The sequence below is a fragment of the Lathamus discolor genome, chromosome 3 (assembly GCF_037157495.1).
Source record: "Lathamus discolor isolate bLatDis1 chromosome 3, bLatDis1.hap1, whole genome shotgun sequence".
Lineage (NCBI taxonomy): Eukaryota > Metazoa > Chordata > Aves > Psittaciformes > Psittacidae > Lathamus > Lathamus discolor.
Window position 1 is genome coordinate 86159920 of NC_088886.1, and position 24163 is coordinate 86184082.

Below are 24163 nucleotides of genomic sequence, written 5' to 3' on the forward strand. Positions count from 1 at the left end.
GATTTAGAAGAAAGAAGAACAGAGGATGTAGCAGGTAACATCTGCTGTTCTTGAAAACAAAATCGTAAAAAGCAGAGTATGACTGTGCTTGATCTTAGTGTGCATTTTTTGTTACTAAGATTTGGAAAACACTAGTTAGCAGTAACTGTACAGCTAGCTAAATATTATTTGGTACATTTTATTAAGACACGGAACTGCAGGTGGATTTCCTGCTTGCATACGCATCTGTGCAAGAGGCTAGGGCTGGGGAAATAAATCTTGTTCTTCCCTTGACTGCAATGCAGATCTGGCTCTGGGAGGGGTTTTTATATCCACACGGCTCAAACACATGGTCAGTGTTCAACCAATAGCTAGCCTTACATCTGGCACTGGATTTGTGTGGCACAAAATGCTTTTTCTGACTGCTAAACATGAAAACATCACACTTTTTTTTTTTTTTCCTGAATTGAATTTGCATACCTTCTTCAGACTGTGATTTATATCAAACATCATTTTAAGTGTTTATCTGGTGTGCACTGTAGCTTCTGTAACAACTGCTTTGCCAACAACTGCTACAGACAGGATTTTTTTAAATACACAGCTACATAGAGAACTCCTCCTGCACTTACTCTCCCAGCTACGCGTAAGCTGCTAGGATCATGCTTTTTGATGTCATGCTACATTTTAAACTGTTTGTAACTTGGACTCCACTAAGAAGTGTTACATTCTCCTGGCAAGTCAGATATTTCTAAAAACATTTAATTTTCTTTACATAATTATTTTATGGTCTGTTGCTGCTGAGAAACATTTTATTCATTTTACAATATTTATTTGAGATTTTTAGATTACTTTGATGCCAACATATGTACGGTTCTTTATATATAGCATGAAACATATGTGAATAAGATTATGTCTCTTAAAAGCTGCCAAAATAAATTCAAATTCCAAAGGGTAATACCACATGTGCTATTACTTGCATTTGGAACATTAAGGCATATCTGTTTTTAAAAAAATCATCACATCTCATAATGAATTCCATACTAGTTTTCTGTTTCCTAACATAGAAATTTTGTATTTAGCTAGAAATAGATATTGCTAAATACAAACTGTTATGCCCTAAAATATGACTGGTTGTAATTTAAATCGATATCATAAGCATTATGATAATTATCAGATAAGTATCTGATAATTCTTTCTCGCTACATTTACAATGATTGTACTGACCAATACCAGGAGTTTAATGGAGGTGCTGCACAAGTAGTATAAAGCTCTCGAGAGTGTCAAGAACCAATCTACTCATTGTGGCTGATTAGACGACTTTAATTGAGAGAAATGTATTGAAGCCGCTGGGAGAATATAGCCAAAGGTGAGGACACTGCAGTTGGTAGTTGGTTATTTGTACATTCAGAGAGCTCAAGTGTATGAAGCGATGTTTTCCATGGAAAATAGTATTCTGATTTAAAAAAGATGCCCTGTAATTACAGAATATTTGCCACAGAAGTGGCTGCACGTGCTTGTTTACCAAACACTGTAGGTCATGTGCAATAAACACAGTTAGAAAATGCTGAGTAGTAGAAGTATTTATGGCAATATATAACCTGATGACATTTCTGCCTTCAGGACACACATGGTTTGAGTTCATTTGCCATATAATTAATCATTTTCTGTGTGTTAATAAGAGGCTAGTAATATGAGCAGATAGATTATGCAAGATATCTAACATAAGGCCAACTATCTAATTCATAAAAATGTATTAGTGTTTAAGGCTGCAGCTTTCAAACAAGTTACATTGTATAAATGAGAACAATTCAGATTTAAAATGTTGCTATTTTGCTTTTGGAAAAATGAAAGCTGACTATTTTTTTGTGGAGTTTCCTCAGAAACCTATCACTCTGGGTGAAATGTAATATAAAAACTATTACTTTTTTTAATGATTACTACCATCACACTGTTGTAGTTGTATCCTCTGCATTTAACATGTATTTCGTCAATATACATTATTCAGATGTCAGAGGACTTGGTTACAGTATCTCATACCAAATATAGTTAAAACGGAGTTTGATTTTGTGGTGTTTAAGGGATTTAATAAACTGTCTAACAATATCCCTAAAGTGTATAAAAACTTCTGGATAAAGGCTTTGGAGTTATGAAATCAGGTTCTTGTCTGATGCACATTCCTTGCACTTTTGTTGGCTGAGGATGAGGCCTACAATCTAAGCAGGCCTAAGTAGTATGCAGATATTATCCATTTTCGTATTCTTTCCGGGTGGCATTTCAGAGACTTGTTACTCAAAACATGTAGATAAATGGGTCTGTTTCCTTCACTTCAATGGGGCCAGCTCAAAGGATCATCACCTCAGATTCTGTGACTGGAGTTGCTTTCGAAGTTTAATCAAACGAGGGCTGCATTGTTTTGAATATTAGCTTTAGTTGCACAACAGGATTTCCAATTATGAAAATAGTTTCTAATATTTTTAGAATCAGTATACAATATTTTATTTGAAAGTCAAGAAAGGTGCCTGTAACTTGTAAATACAGAAAACAGACAGCTGGTCATTACTGTAAATTAAAGTTGCCATTTTACCTGAGCAAGAATTGACAGGTTTTTACGTCCTCGTATGGAAATTGCTAACCCCCCATTACACCTGTTGCTTTTATTCCCTCCTTCTCATGAAGTTAGCTATGGGATTAAATGAATTCTTCTGTTCTGTAGTCCTGTGCCCAAACAAAGCCTCTGTCGTGCCTATTTTTTTAAGTTTAACACCCTCCCAAGAGTTTCAGAAGCAGACTGAGGCAATTATATAGCACATCCCAGTGGAAAACTAGGATTACTGTGTCAGGCCTGGAGCAGTGAGGCAATATTCCAAGCTGACTGCTGGAAAGCACAAATCTTGACCATTATTGCAAAACTTGTGATAGGAACATAGAGAAGAATATTATTAGCCAGTCACAGAGTATTAAATTATACATGACTGCAGCACTGCTGAAACATCAGCCACCAGCCTAAAACTCTTCCATTTTCTGTTGTGTTTACTTCAGTGACAAGAGGTGGATTTTCCTTTTCTAACCTTTGGATTTAAATCTGTAAATATTGATTTTAAAATCTGCCTACAGTCCATCAGTGCAACTTCTGAACCCAAGTCTTTTTTTGGCGTGTGTGTGTGAAATCTCTATCTGCAATCCCATTTGCACTGAAACACAAGCATGCATGTTTCCAAGTGGTTTACATTCATTTTGGTCTCAGGATGCTGAGGGAATTGGCAGTATGTAAGCTGAAAAATGTCTGTATGTGTTTCACCCCGTTATTAAGATTTTGCTTTAGTGGTATTCCAGTAAGAATAGAACATACATTTCAGTCTGCTCTAGCATGACTTCTGTGTGTCTGCAGTAGCAAGCTGCTTTAACGAAAGCTAACTGCTGGACCAAAACAGCTTTTGCTGAACTACTTCTCTGAGAAGGGTAATGAGGACAAGGGAATATTTTGGTCTCTACATACAGTTTCTTTTGGAATGTATGTCTCTCCTACATGCTGCTAGATACTATCTTAGCTTGAGAACCATCCCACAAACCTTCAATTCTTCGTAGCAGAGGCCATGTTCCTTTGTTGTCTGCCTTATGATGATAGTTTGCTAGAACCCATATTATTTACCATTTTATGAATATCACCAGTGCAGAAAGTTTCCTCAGACCTTACCAACATTGTCTCAGGCCTTCCTGAGACTTTCCTGGACACTGCTGCTCTTCTAGAGCTCTGTGAGTGTTCCTACTTCCCCTGAGGACTGTATGGCAAATTTGTTAACACAACACTGTAGGACTGCCACTGTGTTACTTCTAAATCGCATTCAGTCTTTAAAGGTCACAGCCTAGGTAGGGTGATTTGGGAAGAGGAATACACTAGAGTTCTATCTTTGTTGTGACAATCAGCTGTACTTTTACCATTCTGGAAGGAGCTGGGTTAGAGATACACAGAGAATTACTAGTATTTTGAAAAATTCAAGTAATACATAATTGCTCACTGTTACTTCCGGGGGAGTTGGGGGGGGGTGGTGGGGGGGTGGGTGTGTGTGTGGGGGGGAATTGGTGTGTTTCTAATAAAATCTGTCAAAGTGCTGTTTTCATAATGCTGAATTTTGTGGGTTTTGTTGTTTACTTCTGGCAGATTGGTTATGACTTCAGCTATGGTAATTGAGGATGTTTTCCTACATCCTGTGGTTTAACATGTTGGATTGTGAGTTGAAGCAGCTGAAGAGTAGGCCCACATTCCCCTCTCCTTACTATTTTCCGAAAATGGTAACTTCCAGCAGGGGAGGTACCAGACAACAGGCATTGTGCAAATGACTTAAATCTCTGCAGCTGTTGGCTCATTTCTGTTCTGGTGCCACATGTTGTTATCAGTAATTTGTGACATTCATCAAAAGTGGAAAGTGTGTATGTTTTTACATTTTTGTAATGTATGTGCTAGCATTCCAGTTAAGCTAAATGTTAAGGCATTAATGCAGTTTGTTTTATTCTGTGCAATACTGCCCTGGCAATTACTGCTCAACGGGCAGACTTTGTTCAGGAAAAGAAAGTCAAGGTGAGGCACAGCTAGGGAAACAATGTCATCAGCTCCTAGCTAAAATCAGAAAGAACACCTTAATGGTTTTATATTTGTTCTAATTATTTTCTGTTGTTCTTAAAATTTGTATATATAGCATAAGAAAATGATACAAGAAAAGGGGCTTGGTGAACTTAATAGGGGGGGAGATTACAGGAACAAATAAGCTGCTTCTTTTGTTTTCTTTCCATATATATGCTTGTATGCTTGGTGAATTTCAGACTCTGGGCCTTGCTGTGATTGTATTCATAGATAAGGTCATTGGTACTAATTCACCTGGAATTAACATCGAATCAGAGCACACTACAGCAAAATAAACATTTAAGTCCATATTGAGTTTGCTCAAATATTTATGTATTAGGCTAAAAGATTTTCACCAAAGCTTACATCCATTATCCTAGTGGTATGTCCCAGCTCACAAAATTCAGATTCCAAGCTGCATTTTTCCACAATCAGGAAAATAGATTCCACGACCTGTTTAGTTTCCAAGTTTGCTTTCTGATCTCTCAACAGACATTGTCTTTTACTTTGTTTTTACTTATGAGTGAACTGCAGCCTTGCTCTTTTTTTGTATCTTCCCTTGGTAAAGATTGTTCCTTGGTAAAGAAGAAGTCTTTCTTTACAAATAAAATCAAAATTTACTGTGAGTCTTTCTCTTTATATTACATTCCTAAATCACTTAACATTTCTCTTCATTTTGACTGTGTCCAAGTGGGCTGGCAAACTTCAGTGTTAGTTGTAAGAGTACAATTTGCCTTTTATTAATAAAGGTGGCAGTTTATGTGTGGCATAATAGTTGAAGCCATCTCCGCATTGATAGATTGACTAATAAAACAGATCAAGGAGTGTCAGGTTTAAAATCTTGTATGTTTCAGCAGACACCACATGTAAAGCAGATTTATGCCAAACTACACCATCTTTTCATTTATTTGGGATTGGAGATATCAAACCTGAACCCCTTTTGCAAAGGAAGACATTAAATACTTTTGAGATCAATACAATTATATTATCTGAAAGAATATTGATTTCTTGAGTGTGAACTCTTTGGGTTTGTTGTACTAAAGCTCTCATCCAGCCATCTTTGGGATTGGTTAGATATGAAGTTGTAATATAGTTCTCTTACAAGACTCTCTATATGCTAGCATTGAAGAACGATTTGCTAAATTCCTATAAAGGATGAACCTGTCTTGAAACTATTAAGTTAAACACAATGCATTTGTCAAGTCAACCTCTGATAGTGACGTATACATTTGTTTTGTTCCTAAAACAGTTTTTTGCACAATTTAAAGTAGTGGAAATTACTGGTATTATGAAGCCTGGTCTAGCTTTGTGAGGGACTTCTTTTTTTTCCTCCTCATCATTCCACATATAAATACTGAGCAGCTTGGCATAAAGAATGCAGCCTGGGGCATACCCCATAAAACTTACAATGCAATTAAATGAGCAATTTCTACTGGAAATAAAATGGGTATGTTGAGTAGAATATGAATTAAACCAAGCAAGAACAGAGTCAGACAACCTTTCATAGTACTCCAGGCTCTTCAGAAGAACCCTCGGGGTCAGCAGTACCAAATACAGCTGACAGGTCAAGGCCAATCAGTAAAGAAAGATAACCACAGTTTGCAATGAAAAGCAGGTCATTCCAAATTTTGATTAATGTAGTCTCAATGCTTTGGTGTCCACTTGACTGGCTTAGCAAAATAAAGACAGATAGCAGTGGATTAACTCGAACACTTCTTTATTATACCGCATTCCAAGCTTCTCTGCTGCACTCACTAAGACTGGGTTTTCTCCAATTTATGGTCCTTCTTCTCACATTGCTGTCTGTCCTGAATTCTGCAGAATTGACTCAGTTACAAGGGGCTGCCCTGTTGACTATATGCAGGACTACCAGAATGACCTTAAAATAACTCTGGAACAAGGCAAACCCACCACTATGATTAGTTGATGTTGGCAGCGTGTTTATCCTGTAGAGCATATATGGCAAAAAAGTGTCACCTTCCATGACTTTGTTAAAATCTCAAGGGCAACGAACTTGTTTATTGATGGTTTTTGTTACACAAAGCAAAGACTCAAAACCTTTGGCTACAGAGTGAACTTTGCAAGTGTAACTTGCCAGTGGCAGGTATTTGAGAAGTAGGTATTGAGAAGGCAGGTATTTTGAAGTTAGGGTGGTGAGGCCCTGGAATAGGCTGCCCAGGGAGGTTGTGAATGCTCCATCCCTGGCAGTGTTCAAGGCCAGGTTGGACGAAGCCTTGGGTGAGATGGTTTAGTGTGAGGTGTCTCTGCCCATGGCAGGGGGGTTGGAACTAGATGATCTTGACGTCCTTTCCAACCCTAACTATTCTATGATTCTAAGTCCAGGTACAATGAAGAAATGTTGCAGTGTAAACTTTCCTCTTAGGAAAGAAAAAATGTGATCCTAATATGTGTTCCTTAGATAGCATTTTTTGAAGTAGAAGAGAAATAAATATGCTCTCTTATTTGTTCTGCTGTGTTCCAGTTTAAAATTAGCAAGGAAATGCTTGTATACATACTGGCCAAAGTGGGATCAAAATAAGGCTTTACAAAACACAGAATATCTGTATCAGTGGAGGATAAAATTCACTAGCAAATATGAGGCGACTCCAGGAGATTTTAAACACCAAAACAGTTGGATCTAGGTGGGTCCTTCCCATTGCTTTCTGTCTTTCCATTTCCCTTTTTCCTTTTGAAGGTAAGAATTTGTGCCATAGCAGTTTGAATATATATAATTGTGCTCACTAACCGAAGTCCTTCCATGCACAGTCTTCCAAATCAATACATTAGTGAGAAATGGTTGTGTTATTTTAGACAACAGCACTTTCATGAGTGTCAGTGATTATCTTGGAAACACAGGTGCAGTCTGTATGCATAATCCCCTCAGTACTAGAGACTGTATGGGAGCTGCTTTTGCTCTGCTGTACAGCTGGATGGAAGGGTAGTATTTAAAGTGAGCTGAAGACTAGCTGGTACTGCAGTATGCTAATGGCAGAATCTAAGTGGTCTAGATAATAGTGAAAGTGTAGGTAAGTTTCAGCAGTTCCCTGTTGGGTAGGACAGAAATGTCACTATAAAATGATACAGGAGGTGACCTTTTCCAGAGTATTATAATGCTTTTTTTTTTTTCCTGCATAGCTGACGGTACATGTTATTCTGTGGTACTGCTGATATTGTAGTGAAGCAGCTGCAGAGTTTGTGACAGGCATAGCTCTGTTGTTCAAAGTGTACATTATCTTCTCTCTGGTCCTATGGAAGATTGTAAAAAAATTGTAAAAAAGAATATGTGTAACTTTATGAGCTGTCTAATGGTGCCAAGGCCAGAATGGTAGGGTTCTCTTGAGGTGACTGCCATCACTGATACAGAAATCTTGCCTGTCTGTCCCAGCTTTAAGAGTGACTTTGGTTGTACACCTGCAACAAACCTGCACCATAATAGGAGGAAGCTTTATTTTCCTTTTAGGGAGGATTTTCTTATAAAAAAAAGAAATAGATTGGCCACAAATATGATGTATCTGTAAATTAACAGTGCTGTGTTACTGGTATTTTGTGAACATTTTGGGGTTTCTGTGCCCAGCCTGTAAATAAATATAAAATTCATAGGCAGTTTGCAACAGTTGCCTGAATTTTTGCTTTGTTTCTCCTGAGCCTGGGCAGTAGTTGACTAACTTGTAACTCCCTTGCTTTGAATTTTGTGTGTGTCTGAATGTATCGGTGCATGCGCCCATGCCTGTGTGGGGTCAGCCCGCGGTGACTAGTCTGGAAGAATTAGAGCAGAACATGGCAGTGAAGTCTATTGCAGTGTCAGAACCACTGCAGTCAGGGAATGGAAACCGAGGCCCTGCCTCTTAGGGCATTTGTATCCAGCCAGCAGACAATGAAAGCAGCAGGCTCTAATGAGAAAAGGGAAGCCAGTGAAAGAGACAGACTCTGTGAAATTTATTAGCTGGTGCAATAAAGCTGCTTCTTTGGGAATGAACCTGAAGTGGCCTCTGAGTTTATTTGGGATGAAAAGCCCAGTAAGGGAAGCAGTTTATTGGGGTTCATCCTCTTCATAATCCAAGATAATGACCTCTATGGTCTCCCAGCCAGTAGCAAAAACCATCAGGCTCCTATTTGTGCACAGTACCGTTTATTTTCATCTAATAAAAACAACCCCTGAGCCTGTTAACTATTACCCATTTCCCTTTGCAGGATGTATCTTACCAGTCGTCAGTGAGAATATTGCTTTCAGCCTCATTTTAGTTTATAGCCCCAAATATTTCTCGTTTGCTTTGAATAATTGTTTTCTGTTAAAAATTAGGTAGCTGGCTTGTTAATTAGGAAGAGATAAACGAGTCACATCACTACATTTTTAAAACTATGGTGCCAGCTAGTGGTGAGGGATGATAGCGTCTCAAGCTTGACATTTATGTAAGCGTACAGTATATTTTTATTTGCATCATGATAAGGTGACATTAAGTTTTATTTGTCAGTTATCACTACCTCATATCAAAAAAAGGCAAAATAAAATCAGCAGCTGCTGTCATTTCCCAGTCGGATTTTAACTGGGTGTTGTTTATTTGAAACCTTCCTGCCGTTATTGACAGAGTAATTGCATCATTCATCAGGTCATTTGCCAGGGAAGTCTTTTAACCTTTAGTTTCTTGAGTGTGAGCATCAGTTCTGATGCGTTATGAACCTGTAGGTGCCCTTTTGCTTTGCTAGAAAACTGAATTCTGTAAAAAATGCAGTAGAGTTTAGTTGTGAGCAGCAAAAAGCTGTGTAAATGGTTTCTACAACTCGTGAACACCAAGGAGAGCTCTGGTGTGGTCAGTACAGGGAAAACTCTGAATTGATCATACTTACTTGTAACTGATGCACCACACTTAGATGAAAACCCTGTATTTTATTAGCATGTAAGGAAAATCTGAACAATTCATTATTGCATACATTATCTGTGTTCACATAAGCTCACAACAGAAAAATAAGCAACCCTTACAAATATTTATAAAGAAATGTAAGAAATAATTAATATTTTTTATGTTTTTTTGAATAAAGAGTCATTGACAGGCCATCTTTTTTAGTTTAATTAAGCAATAACTGATCTCAGTGAGGTTGTGGAAGGCTCTTGAATACTAATAAATAAAACCAGAAGATGAAGCATTTCTTTCATTAAATAGTAGGAGCTGTTTATAACTCTATTACTTACTACTAAAATCAATTATTATTACTAATACTCTACAAGTAATTTATAACTGAAGGCACACTGAAGGTTGTAAAGCAGAACTTTTCTTTTTAAATGTCAGACATAGCCATGAAGGTCAGCTATTGTGAATAAGGACACCTCAGATGAACACACTTGTAATAATATTTGTGAATATAGATCTCGTGTTAGTGACAGCTGCAGGCAGTAAGCAGGGTTTTCACAGGCTCACTTCCCATCTAATGCTTATGACTGCATTGGTCTAGAAGTACGGGGATGCTTCTAATCCAATGGGATAAAGAAAATTGAATGATTTTTTTTTTTACAAGATTTAATCAACTGATTTAGACACACAAGGAATTTATTTTAAAAAGATGCTTGAAATATTAACCTGTGCAAGAAATAATCTTCTGTTTTTAAAATAAACTGTATTCTAAGAGGTGTGAAAGAATTTCAGGGGCCCATGGTGCGCGTTTGTTTCTTTGCATGTAACTACTTGCAGTATACTGTCATACTTTTATCACATGCTTCCTTTTGGTCCTTTTCCATAGACAGTGTGTTTGCGGCAGATGTGCACTTTCTTTTCTGTTTGTTTTTGGTTTTGTTTTTTGTTGTTTTTTTTTATGTGCTGTTACAACACAGTTGCTTTAATTTAATACTACAGGGAATATTTAAAAAGCCCTATGTCTCTTAAAATATTAAAATGCAAGCATGAATCTTTTAACTGTGGGGTTTATTTCTTTCATGCTCTTTCCTAATTTATTGCTGAAATAATTTGGGATATTCTGAAAATTGGTAGTCTCTTGACATTTCATAACTGTTGATTTAATAAGGTTTTAGTTTTTCAAAGAACTTACCATGTGTTGCTCAGTCATGACAGGCATAAACAATTCTGTGCACACTTTGAATTTGAGACCAACAAGTAGCACTCTCCAGCTTCAGTTTTCTCTTTTTGGGCTTTAAATTAAACAACTGTGCATAAATATTTTATCAGTATGCAACTAAACCACCATATTTATGCTATAGTATTTTATTTTACTTTATTTTCTTTTATTGGAACTCCACTATGAAAAAAAACCCTAAAAAGTCATTTATTCAGACTAATGACTATAATGCTGTCAGCACTGGGGTTACATTTTCAAAGTATTTGATTTCCAAACCTAAAGTGGAGTTCAGTTATTTAAACACAGTGACCAGTATTTATTATGTTCAAATATTCGTTTGGATTGGCAATCCTTTAACTATCATGGTATTGTACTCCAAATGTATTTCGTGTCCAAAATAAATACTTTAAGGAGAAGACAGAAATGATACAAAAAGATTATTTTAAAAACTACTTTTAAAGGTATTTTAAAGGCTTTTTTTTTTTATGTGTTTACCAGATAAGATACAAATTTAGGAGTTTGCTTTCTTTACTACTGTAGAACACATCTTGTTACAATAGCCCTGAGATAATATATACTTAGTGTATTCTAACCTTGATACCCTTGTGCATCTCATAAAAGTCTGTGAAATTGATGCATTTAAAATCTGTATAATAAATTCAACTCAGTGGATTTAGAAACATCCAGATTGTAAGCATAAGCCCTGATTTTAAAATAAGAAAAAAACCTACCTAATTTGAGTTGTCATTTAATTCCTTTGCATCCACTGATGTGTTGGTACTGAATTTTATACTATGACTGATGAAGAGGAAAAAAAGATTCACAATAGTTTTGAAGCCAAAAGGAATGTGTTTGGAAGGCTCTTTGGCAAAAAAAGATGCTTTATTATTTACGAGAAGCTACCACATTTGAGTACCTCGTGGTGGCATCTTTTGCCCTCCTCTCTGGAGCTCTCTGTGGCAAAAGATGTAGTGGCCCAGTATGGGAGTTGGCCACATCTGTCAGGAAACTGCTACAGATGGTTCAGCTCATTAGTGACAGAACTCCTAGCAAACATCATCCAAGAGTATGGGGACCTCACTTGGACTAAATGCTAAGCTTGCCTCCTGTTCAGTGACACTACATTTCTGCAGAATAAGATCCGTAACCGTTTCTATTGGGACTCTGGGTACACTTGAATCTAAACAGTCTGCAATCCTTTTTTATACAAGCATAGCTCACAGTATCTTTTACATTTTGGCTGTATCTCATATTAGTATGCCTCCATAATGATATCAGAACTGTGATGCAATGAACTCTAATGCATTTCTAATATATAACACATTTGTATTTGTAAAACCTTTGCTTTAGTGTCATGTTTATATTGTTATGTGTGCAGTCACTCATGCAGAATTGCTCATCTTACCTTTCTTCTTGTTACTTGGTGTTTCTAGCAATTTCTAGCAAGGTTGTGGCACATTTATGTTAGCGTTGTTAGTAGTAGAGCAATTACAGCAGGTGTGTTTCATAGTTAATTTCTGCAGCAGAGCCAGCAGAGGGAGCACACACATTGGTGGTTTATGATACAGATTAGGGCTAATTTTTATTCCTCTTTTTTGTAAATACATGTATTTCTGTATATGTGGTTATTATGTATGACAACATCGCCAAATGTTTGTGCTCTGGAAGGGCAGTAACTGTGGAGAGAAGCTGAGCAGTCTATTGTTAGCTTTGATTTTATAAATCCTAGCATATATCAATTTGTGTACTGGGAGTAATTCTTTGGACAGAGGGGTTTTTGACCCTGGAGAGAAGAGACTTTCCCCCTCAAACTCCTTTCTATTATAACACAGAATACACTGTCTTTAGAAAAAAACACAACATAAATTTAAGGGCAGGTTAACTTGACTTCACACACTTACAAGGTCAAGCCCTTAATAAATCACTATGTGCATTGTGTGCAGTTCACCTGTGTGAAATAGGCTTGAATACACTGTTCTGGTTTCAGCTGATATTTGGAGATACATTTTGTGTGTATGCAAAATATACTATGCAAAGACTTTTTTGTTACATCTAAATGCATAGACTCTTAGAATGTGCAGTTGCTCTGAAATCATTCTCACATTCATAGTCATTGTGCCTTTGGCCTGCTCCCAAAGTTGACAGGCATTTTACATGAAGAAGTGTTGGGTCAGAAGAGTGGGTTTTTATACAGTCTTACGTGTGTTTAAACAATACAGGGAATTAAGGATTTCTTTGTAAATTATGTTGTTTGCATCATGATTTAAACTTTATTTAAATACTTTTCTTTGTATTTAGCATTATTACACTATGTGCTTGGTTAAGCCAGGAGGGGTTGATTATCATTTAAGTGTTATTTATTTCTATTTTATTAAGCCCCTTTTTACATTCATGTTACAGGTTAATTTATACTTTTATTTCATGCACTACTTGGCTTTACTGATTAATATGCCCCATGGCATTCAATAAAGCCAGGCAGTGGAGGAAATAAGAGTGGTATTAATTTCTAACATTGCTATAAATTTGCCTTAATAAAACTAGCTCAATAACACTGCAGTAGTAATACAATGGATGCTTCCAAATTGTTAGCAAAGATACAACTGAAACACATTTTTTTTTTAATTTAAAAATGCTGTGCTCTCTTTTTTCTAGTGATCAAGTTAGACTACCTGTTATAACACTGAGTGCTCTGAAAAACAGTATATGTTTATCAAAAAGAATTATTGTTTTACTTAGTCAATGAGTTCATTCAGATGCACATAAATCCTTTGATTCCTTTCAAATGTCTTGTGGATTTTCATGCTACTGTTATGTAAAAGACTTCCTAAATCAGATTTTAAAATAGAAAAAATATATATATGTGTGTGTGTATATATATATATAAAATAAAATTCTGGAGTATAAGGGCAAACAGCAAACAAGAAAAATTAGAAAAATGGTTTTTCTTTTTAGTAGTAAAATAACTACTATTGATTTACATTTTCCAATATTTTCCGTTGGTTTACATGTTGGTTTTTAGTAGAGTGAGAAACACAGATGGGATAGGTGAATGTTAATTTTAGGTGTACGAACTACTTGTGCTGGGAATATTTTTGCTATATTTTATTTATTAACTGATAACTATGATAGCTGTATTTTTTTTCAGTCTAGATTGTGAAACCTTTATAGTATGAGATTCCTAAGTATTTTTTTTCATATAACACCTAGCTATAACAAACTTTTTAGTCATGACTGTATTTTTTTCTTGTTGAAACTCATATTAACTGAAGATTTTGCTCAGTAAGGGGGGTTTGGATACAGCTGTTATTTGACCTCAGTGCAAAATGAAAGCATAATAAAAAAAGTTAGCATACAAAAGTCTGAACAAAACCATAGCCCAGAAGGATTGCCATATCTTCAGAGCCTAATCCTGAAAGGTGCATGGAGAAGCCCTTAGTTGTTCCTGAAGCCGGTGGGATATGAGCTTTTTCTGCACTTTGCTGGGTCAGGCCTTAATAAATCACTCAACACATTTTGCAGAGATCACCCACGGGGTGAAAGGCAGCAACTGTTTAGAAGGATTAATATAAACATTATATATCAAATGGAACTTACTTTTACATTCAGGCAGCTATGAAAATAATACTATCATTTTGATAGTTGTATTGGTTAAAATCAGATGGTCAGCCGACTATCTACTATCATTTGATTTTACTAAATAAATGTACTAATATACAATTGCATAATGCATAGGCTGAGGATCTACTGATGTAGATTCAAATTCAAATTTGAGGCTTTATGTAATGGTTTATGCTTGACACGTTTTTCTAAATAGTAACAAAACCTGTAAAATCACCTTATTTACTATCTTATTTATTTTACATATACATCCAGACATACCATTTAGTTTTCTTATATGGTGCTGGTATAGCTTAATTATGTAAAATAATTGTGCAAGTGTTCTGTAACCTTTAAATCATAGAGCCACTGAAGTTAGAAATGGAAATGATCTCACACATGCAGGACACAGCCAGTGCCCTACACATGTAATGTATGGTATGTTGTCTGGGTTAGTCCTCTTGCAGAGTTCCACTTTATCAACTGCTTTCTCAGAAGAGTATTTAGTTTCTAATGGAAAACTAATTGTCTTCCTGTATCAAGCTTTAACTAAGATGTTAGCCAACAATAGGAGTAATGGCATTCACAGACACCTTAGAGTCAGTGTTTTACATTGGGTTATAATCCATCTTACTTTTGGGGGAAATTTGCTAACTGCTGTGTCAAACTGGACTGCTTATTCTAGAATTGTACTTCATGGAAAGCTCCTCTATGTGCCCCTGGAGCAGTGTAAAATTAGGTTAGATAAATAGACCATCAGTTAGATTGTTTGGCAGTTTGGTTTGCCAGAAATGATGAAAATCTGTGCCACGTATTGATATTGGTGATATGTGCTTTCCATCGTTCATTGAGAACAGTAGAAGTCTGGGCTACTCACCAGCTCTCTAAGACATTTGAGGGGTATGTAAAATATACTGAGAATATTTTCATACTGGCACACTTAAGCAGATATGATTACAAAGGAAAATTCACAATTTTTAGTATTTAAGCCCCCAGTGCAAAGCTATAAGGTCTGTTTTGTTGTTGTACCATCCCAGTGAAGCAGAATAAGCTGTGGTGCTTGCAAAACAGAAAAACCTGTGCTTGAGCTGTGCAGCATAACATGTGCAATTAACTATGAGAAGGTCCCTTCAGTTAACAGGGAGATGGCTGAGGCTGGGATGGTTGAGAATCACCAGCCCGATGCTGCCGGTAGGGTACTGAGGGTTACGTCTTTTCCTCTGAGTGTTTTTTTAAAAGCACACTGTTTTGAAGGGATAGCTATAAACTACAAACCCCCCTCCCCATTTCCTGCACTGCACTTAGCTTCATGCAGATGCTGAAGCAAGAACATTTGCTTTTTTTTTTAACTCCAAGTGTCTTTTCTCAGTAGGGATAGGGCTGGTGTTTTGACTTCTTTTGCTCTCCCCCCCCCCCCATCCTTTTTTTTATTTCCCCACCCATAAAGCACACCTGAACACAGAAAATTCTCTACTCTTTGCAGAAGGAAACAGGCACTGGTTTTCTATTCTGCTCTTACACAAAACATTTCTCCTCTTTTAATGTATTTTTATGGAATTATAAGGTGTTGCCTTTATTTTATTGGCTGGCAATAAACATTATTTATTTGTACACCTCCTTCTTCACAGCACAATCCTGGAAGAGGAGCCGTGGTCTAAACATTGTTGTTAGGTTTTGTATTTCCAGCCATGCATTTAAGTGACTTTTGTTTCAGAAGGAATAGATCACTTTTAAGGTGACATTTTCTGGGAACTAGAACCAAAAAATCGAAAACAATGTACCCAACCCCCTGCCTGTATGTACAAGAAGAGCGTAAGCTGAACACAAGAAACAGCCAAACATGGTCACAGGTTCATTAAAATGTTTTCTGGACATCTGAGACAAAAACGTGTGTAATAGGACATATTAGTATGTATGATACATCCTGTATGAAGCGTTTGGAACAGGTGAGCTGTTCCGCTGCCCACACTCACTGGGGATTCGAACGGTGCCTTTACTCGGGTCTTCTCGCAAGCGGCAGATTACATGGAGACGGCAGGACTAGAGGCATCCCTCGCGGAAGAACACCGCTCATCAGCGAGCTCCGCGCGGAGCCCTCCCGCCTCTCCACCGCACCGCCACGTAATGCCGCCAGGGGGCGCCGCCGCCCGCCGCCTGCGCTGAGACGAAGGGCTGGGGGGCGGTGGCGGTGGTGGTGATGCGCGGCTTGTCCGTGTGTGGCGTCCGCCCCGAGATAAAACACGCGGTAGTGCAGCTCTGATAATGTGATCATTACGTGATCACTGTAGTGAAAACGGTGTTGCTGTCTGTTCAGTTCCGCACAGCAGAGCTGCGCCCTGCGCTCTGGGTTCAATAGGGAATCCTTGCATGTGTCACTGCCTGGCAGCCTTTGCAATGACATATTTCTGCAAATAGCCACCGTCTTTATAAAGAGATAGGAAAATAAAGGTGGGGGGTGAGGGAGGAAGGGTATCAAAATGCATATAGCCTTTCCTTATTTGCTTTCACGTATTTGTTTAAAATCCTGCTTAAAAGGCAGATGTGAAGAAATGTCCTACCTTGTAAAATGTTGGAAATAGACCTCAGTTGATGGATTTTGTAGGGATAGTGGTTGAAGTGCAATCCTGAATACACTGGATACAGAGATGAGTTTAGGAACATCTGCCTCTGGTGTTCATGGAAACTCCTTTCTCATGATTGGGGTTGCGGAACTTCACTTTTTTGCCCACTGCTCCTTACATGATAGTAAATAATGATAGTTATAATAATGATGCTGCTGATAATAACAATACTAGTAACAACCAGTATGAAAAGCAGAGCAAACAAAAGGACTTACTACTAGAGAAAATCAGCAGAAACGTTCTGGACACCTCACCTAATCCATTTAACTCACAGGAATAAACCTTATATTTAAAATTCAAGCAAAGCAATCACCCATTTCTTTTTCTCTTCTCCTTTTGACCAAATGCTTGCCAAAAGTCTTTCCTGTTATGGCTCCTTAAGTGGAAGGTTATTTGGAGGTTCCTTAGAGAGTGTGGATGTGATTCGCTGTAGCTTAGCCCAGGTAGAGAGTCCCACTCTAATGGCAAGATGCTCACTATGAATTGCAGAACTATGGCCTGTTTAACTAAAAATCAGCATGCCTGATTTTGTTCGGCCTTCCTGAGATCGATGTTGGGTAACCACACCATTCTTTGTGTTTAAGTAAAATTCTTGTGAAAAAAATACCTGGCATTCATATGATGTATGTATGCATATATATAAAAACAGATACTGGCCAAGGAGCCTGGGGTGGTGCTCTCAGCCTGGGGCTTTTAGAAAAATGATGCAATAGGTCTTACCAAAGGTCTGAATGTCATCTGGGTTAGTATGGACAGTTTGTGTCAACTGTAATTCTATATGTACCTATGATCCCAAGCCATTTTCCTAAAATCCAGCAACTTTTGTGTTTGGATCTTCAAGTTCCTGTTACAGTCCTGCACAATAAATTCAGCTAGGGGATTTAGGGAGAATACAGGGCTTTGTGGCTTCAGAATTCTGTCCAAGGAGATGCATGTGAAAATATTCTCTTTTCTATGGTTATTTTTATCCTGTCCTTTGTTAGAGAAAATATGTAGGAAAAATACATTTCTAAAATGTGTTCCCAACTATAGTAGTTGTTACAAAGCAGTGGCTTTGTTTTTAAAACAAATGTTCTTCCAAACTGCAGCATGTTCTTTTTCTGGCATTTGTTACTTGAAAAGAAAAGATGGGAATGACAGAAGGAAAAGACGGCAAATAGATTACAACAAATGGAGTAACTCTTTCGGAGAAATACACTTTTCACCTCTGGGTGCCACTGTTCAACTGTTTCTTGTGCAGTGACCATCTGCTCAGAAGACCAGCTCTTACTGGAGAAATATTCCCTGAAAGAAACTGTTAAAGAGATACTGCCTATATCCCTGGATAATCAAGAAATGAGTTTCTGATGTATGGATATTAGTTATGCACTGTTCTGATATGGTATTTACAGACTGAACAAGGAAACAGTAAACAGTCCACATTGTTTATTTTAATGGCTGAAGTAGTCTAATGGTTTATAGAAAACTTTTCTTGCCTTTTTAGTTAGAGTTTAATCTCCTTTTTTTTCTTTCCCCCTGTATAAATGAGCACTAGTACAGATTTATTATGTATGTGATTTACTGTAATCATTCTGTTGATTTAAACAAGTTTCACAATATCAACAATAATTTGCTTTATTGCCCACAACCTACTTAATTCAAAAATCTATTGACTGGTATCATTTCTTTTCAACTCCTGTAGGACTATTAATATTCAGAGCAAAATTAATTGCAGTCTGTGTATCCAGCTGTTCCACCAGATTAATTATATTGTGACTATTTCTTCTAGAAACTCAGCCAGGGCAACTCATTGCTAAGTGACACTAGACCTCTTCTCTGAACTGTGCTATGATTTTAATTCTAGTCAAATAAAAATCTTCTAAGAATTAAATCATGTTGTTTAACTCCTGCATTACTCTCAGGCTGTGTTTTGGGCACATTTTCAAAACAATAACAATTGCATTTTAGGTCGTAATGATGTGTACCTCTTGTCATGCAGGCAGGAACACTGCTGCTGCCTTGTCCATACCTTCACCCTAGAAGTGTTCTTCCGGCACATACTAAGTACTATGAAAGCTTTTTCATATCTGCACACAAACAATGGAAAGTTCCGTGATAGCCGTATAAACAGGCGTGGGCTGTATTTATTTCTGCTCAGTTGTTCTATATGTCCTATATATGCATTTGTTTGAAGAGGAAAAATTCAGAGTAAAACATCTGTTAAAAATTAATTTCAGCTTTGTCCCAGATTTGTAGATTTTTTCTATTCAGTTCCATTGGAAAATCCCAAATAAGTAGAGCACTTCAAAATAAAAGAATTTAACTTTATCCTGGGAACACACAGTTCAGGTTTTGGAAAGGGAAATGTATAATAAAATGCAGCTCAAATGAAACTGGTAAAGCTGTAAAATACGTAAGTGGAAACTTTGAGGAAACTGGCAATGAGAAACTGGAAATCAAGCAGTAATTTAAGTTTCGCACAACCACCCTTTGCATGTGTGAGTACAAAGGAGTAACTAGGCACAAATGTGAGTCAGAGCTCTCCTCTCAGGAACTGAAGGGACAGAGATTCCCAGCATCTGTTTCCTTAACTATCACCCAGAGGATACTGGTGGTAAATCACAGTGAGTAAAAATAGAATCAGAAAACTAGCTCAAAACAAATGAGGTACTATATTTTGCAGTATTTTTGCAGTAGATCTGGTATCTAGCTGAGCTTTCATTTGTGTTCAAATTGAATGTGTCAGATTACATTCTCTTCTAAACCAGGGGTTACTAAAATCACAAGCATGGATAATTAGGATGTCCCACAGAATAGCCAGCTAAATTTGATGCCTAAATGGGAAATTTATCCTGCTCATGTATTTTATTGAATACATCAATGTCATTGTTATAGAACAAGATGGCCAAACCCTTTGGTAGTGTTAATCACTGTCCTTTCTAAGTGAATGGGTCTGTGTCGAGTTGAGTCAACTCTGGTCCAGCTAAGAGACTCCAACAGGATGAGTGAGTTTGTATGTGTGAATTATTTTGGGTGCCCCATTGATCTGTACAGAATTTTCATGTCACCAGTGAAGGCTGAAGTAATGATATTTTGCTTTGAAGGGCTCTAGGGATATTTAATTGGAGTGAGTTCTTAATCTGGAAGACGCACAGAGTTGCAAAGAATTCTTGTCAACTGGACCAGTTCTGATTTTATACTTGAACATCAAACATTTAAAATAATATTTTACCAATTTATTAAGTTGGGATGTTTTAAAAAAATGTGAAAGATCAGTGTGAATGTAATGTAACTCTGGGACTTCTGAAGAAAATCCCAACTTCTATTTTAGAAATATATTTATATGTGCAAATAATACAAGATATTTATGGGATCTATAATATTTTAGTAAATAATAGTTACAGATTTCAAGAAATACAGTAGTTTTAATTAATTAGATTTTTAGGTTAAGGAATTGATCGATTAAGTTGTCATTGACAACTGTTAGTAACTACAGTTTCAATATATGCTACTGTCAGGAGAGAATAAATTTTTTATGTCTTTTAGTGTTTTGGCTCCTCATATTTTGAGGATATACCTTTTTAGTCTTGTTTTATTCATCATAAAAGAACATTTAGTTTTATTTCCAACACAATATGTTTGAAGAAAAGACTTTTCTTCTAGAAAAGTTCATCATTTTAGCAGCAGTAGCCCTAAAAAATCTTCTGGTTGAGGAATATTTAATAAAACAATAAAAAGATGACAAAAAAGAGAACAATCATATGCTATAAATACTAAGAACGAGCTACTGTTGGTTAAAAGCTCCCAAGCAGAAAAGAAAAATGTTTTCCAATGAGAATCACCTACCCTAATATCCTCTTGCTGTTACATAGAATCATAGAATGGTTAGGGTTGGAAAGGCATAGAGAGAATTTGATATAAATCAGTATCACAAAGAATGCAATAGCAAATTACCGGTGATGGTGTTCAAGAATATTTGAATTATCTGGATCTCTAATTACATAGAATTTACAATTCTGAAAAAAATTATATTCTAGTGCAGTTCTGAAACTGGCAAACTTAACAGTGTGACTCTTATCTGGCCATAAGTATCTGCTATTTGTAATTCTTTTCATCTTTGCTCTACAGTGCATTTATTCCATGTCCATGTTGTCTAGTTTATCATAGCTACCTTTCTAAAGCAGTTTTCTTTCTTGGCGTTTATAGAGTTTAGAATCTGCATATCGAGGTGAAGAGTACATATTTTAAAAGAAAATATCTAAGCCTCCTTAATACAGTGATGGCCCAGCTCCATTCAGTCCCTTGTGCTTACTTCTATTTGTGACATGATCATTCCTAGTGATTTTTTTCCCAGTAGTATTTGAGTCAGGTAGTGCAGTAAGTGCACCAGCTGCTTCAGGTGCAGATGGCATTTTCCTTGTATGCTTCTCTATGCCATTTGGCATTTGTTTTCCATTTTGTGTGTTGACTCGTTCACTCAGGAGCTCTAGCAACTGGAATACATCTGATTTGTTTATTGAACATCATACATGTTTTGTCTCATATCTGCTGCTGAGAAAAGGTGTGAAAGACCCTGGAGAGACATAAGGCAAACAAAGCACCATGTGAATTAAGTGATGTCAGAATTTTTTTGCTTTCTGTCCCTAGTTTCCTTGATTAAAAATAAATGAAGCACTTTGCCTACATCATATATATTTTTAGTAAAATTGACATATATTAATTACCCAAAACAACCTCCAGTCAAACAATGGCAACAGTTCTTTTTAGCAGTGAGAAGAAAACCCTGAAGAATTTAAGGCCAGTAGTAATTTATGATGTGCGATTTCGTGTAGTTTTCAAAATAGCTATGTTAATCTAAATTATTTTTCTGTGTTTTCTCCCACTGATCATCTATGTATTTGTTAACACATTTATGTATTTATGCTGCATCTTTCACCATTCTAGCTCTATTACTGGAATACAGGATTTTGCTGATTCATTCAGTAATGTTTTGCGACATCCATTTTCACACTGTACTTGGTTAAAAACCCCATATGGCTCTGCATGACTGGGCTGCTCTGCTCATAGCTCCAAAATCAAGAGCTATGAAATTACTAGACTTGTCTGCAGGTTGTTTAGTCACTAGAGGCAAGATTTAATGAAACTGTTGTCTGTTGTATGTAGGAGCCTTTGTAAGCAATGCAGTTCATTATTTCTTGTCCTAAATGAGTGTCTAGACTTCGGAAATATACTGAAGCATTTGTTGAATTAGGTTTGTGTATATACGTATATAATATATATAAAGAAATGTATAAAATATTAACCTTTAATATAAAACTGTATAAACACAAATATGCTATAAACAACTGTGACAGTTTCGGAAAGGTGTGTAGGCTAATGGAAGTGGGATGCAATCTTAATACGAAGTAGAATAATTTCTAGAAATTCAGGTAAAAAAAGCAAGATACCCATTGCTATGAGATGGGTAACAGGGTTAATACCGATGTTAAAGAACTTGCTGACACCCATGCTTTCTTATTGAGTCCTCTGCTGCAGGTAAACAGGAAATGGATTATCCTAAAATTGTGGAAGGACTTTTGTTTGGTTATTAGTAAAGGCAAACACAGTTACTGGTACAAATAAAGCCGTAACCCTTTCAAAGAAGCGGCAGTTTTGCCATGGACTTTCCTGGGAAAATTAAAAAAACAAACCACCAAAATCAAAACCAAAACAAGCAACCAAAGACAAAAACCAGAAGCCGAATCCTGCTCTAAGTTTGATTTCCCTTGGAACTTAGTTTTAAGCTTCCCTTAGATTTGATCTGAATTATTAATACATTTAATCATAAAATAATTAAATTTGCAAATGCGTAGTATTAAATTTCACCTGTGCAGACAAAATGATAAAGGGTGACTACATGCTCTTAACACCAGAGAAACCAAGTGAGGTGGAGCAGGACTTGACTTACCAGTTCACCATTGTTAAGAGAATGTTCTCCTCTGCCCCATGTCACCTTCTTCTCTCCGCACTTCAGTGTGCTTTGCTACTGCTTACCGTGGCAGTTGAAATGCTCAGTCCTTTTGTAACTTAGGATAGTTTTAGAGAGGAATTGTGTGTTGCTGGTAGTGAGTTAAATGGCTTTGCTGAGGCATCAAGTAAGTAAACACCAGAGCTAATAAGAAGGAGCAGACAGGATTGTGCAATCAGATGCAGGAGCTGAGAGAAGGAAGCATGGAGATGTGCAAGGTCGAGGGTAGAGAGGGGAGACAAAATTTCCCTTTTTTGTACTAGGTACAGTTCAAGATTATAGCTTCTCCCATCTAAAACCGACTTCACTGTCACACAAGAGATTCTATAGAAGATAATTATTGTTTTTTAGCAAGCTGATGGAAAGGGTACTTAAAACTTTTGGAGTTACACATTAAAAAATCTGTAGTTGCCTAACACCATCTCCTATAGGCCATATTCAGTTCTGAAGCAGATTTTCTCCTGGCTTCAACTTTTCTGGCAAGTTTTCAAGAATCGGTAGAAATCTTATCCAACTGTGAGGCTTGGCCAGTAGCCAGTATTTTATAGAAATACACATGTAGAAAATGGGAAAAAGAGACTATCTTGAAAAAGGTGCAGCTGGAAGTTGGATCTCTAAAAAGTCCCTCTTCTGAAAGGTAAAGTGGTCCTGTATGAGGTGTTTTCTATTTGGAGATATGAAACTTTGCATTTATATACTTCTTTCATTTTTTAATAGAATTTTAAGTGGTTGCCTTTGAAAAGAAAAGCAGAAAGGTTGCAGTGTGCAATCATTACATTCCTGAGGTATGTTCTTATATCCTCATAGGGTGGTTTTGTACTGTTTCCATTGATTTCAATTACTCCTGCCATGCATGAAGAACGCACACTGGGTGATCACTTAGAAAACTTTGCTTTGAGTGATTTGCCCAGTGTATACAGACTGTGTAAGTCAGCAATAGCATCTAATTCCTTTGGGCAGGTTTCCATTGTCTTATTCAAGAAATCATTCATACTGCTTCACCTGACTTTCAGTTCTTTTAATTACATAGCTTAGCCCACATAGTGTAACAAATATTTCTCGTTGTGGTAAAGAAGATAAAAAGATCTTAAGTGAGAGATGCCAGACATTATAAGAAAGCTTTATGAAACAGCCCAGGCATCATGAGAGTGTTTACTTGTTTCATGGCTGACTGCAAGCATATTAAGTAGAAAATCTGATTTGAGGAGACTTGTGAGGTCCAGAAGGTATTTCTGGAAATATCAGACTCCTGAGTGCCAAAGTTGCACTGCACATGAATTTTCACTGTAGCTGCAT

At 36.9% G+C, this 24163-nt stretch overlaps 1 long non-coding RNA gene across 2 annotated transcripts in view; it reads left to right on the forward strand.

The window, feature by feature from the left end:
• Positions 1–24163, forward strand: part of LOC136011098 (uncharacterized) — a 191925-nt gene continuing 167762 nt past the window's right edge. For both annotated transcript variants that reach the window (XR_010611203.1, XR_010611202.1), the window contains exon 1: positions 1–34. This is a non-coding gene — a long non-coding RNA (uncharacterized LOC136011098). The remainder of the gene's footprint in view (positions 35–24163) is intronic.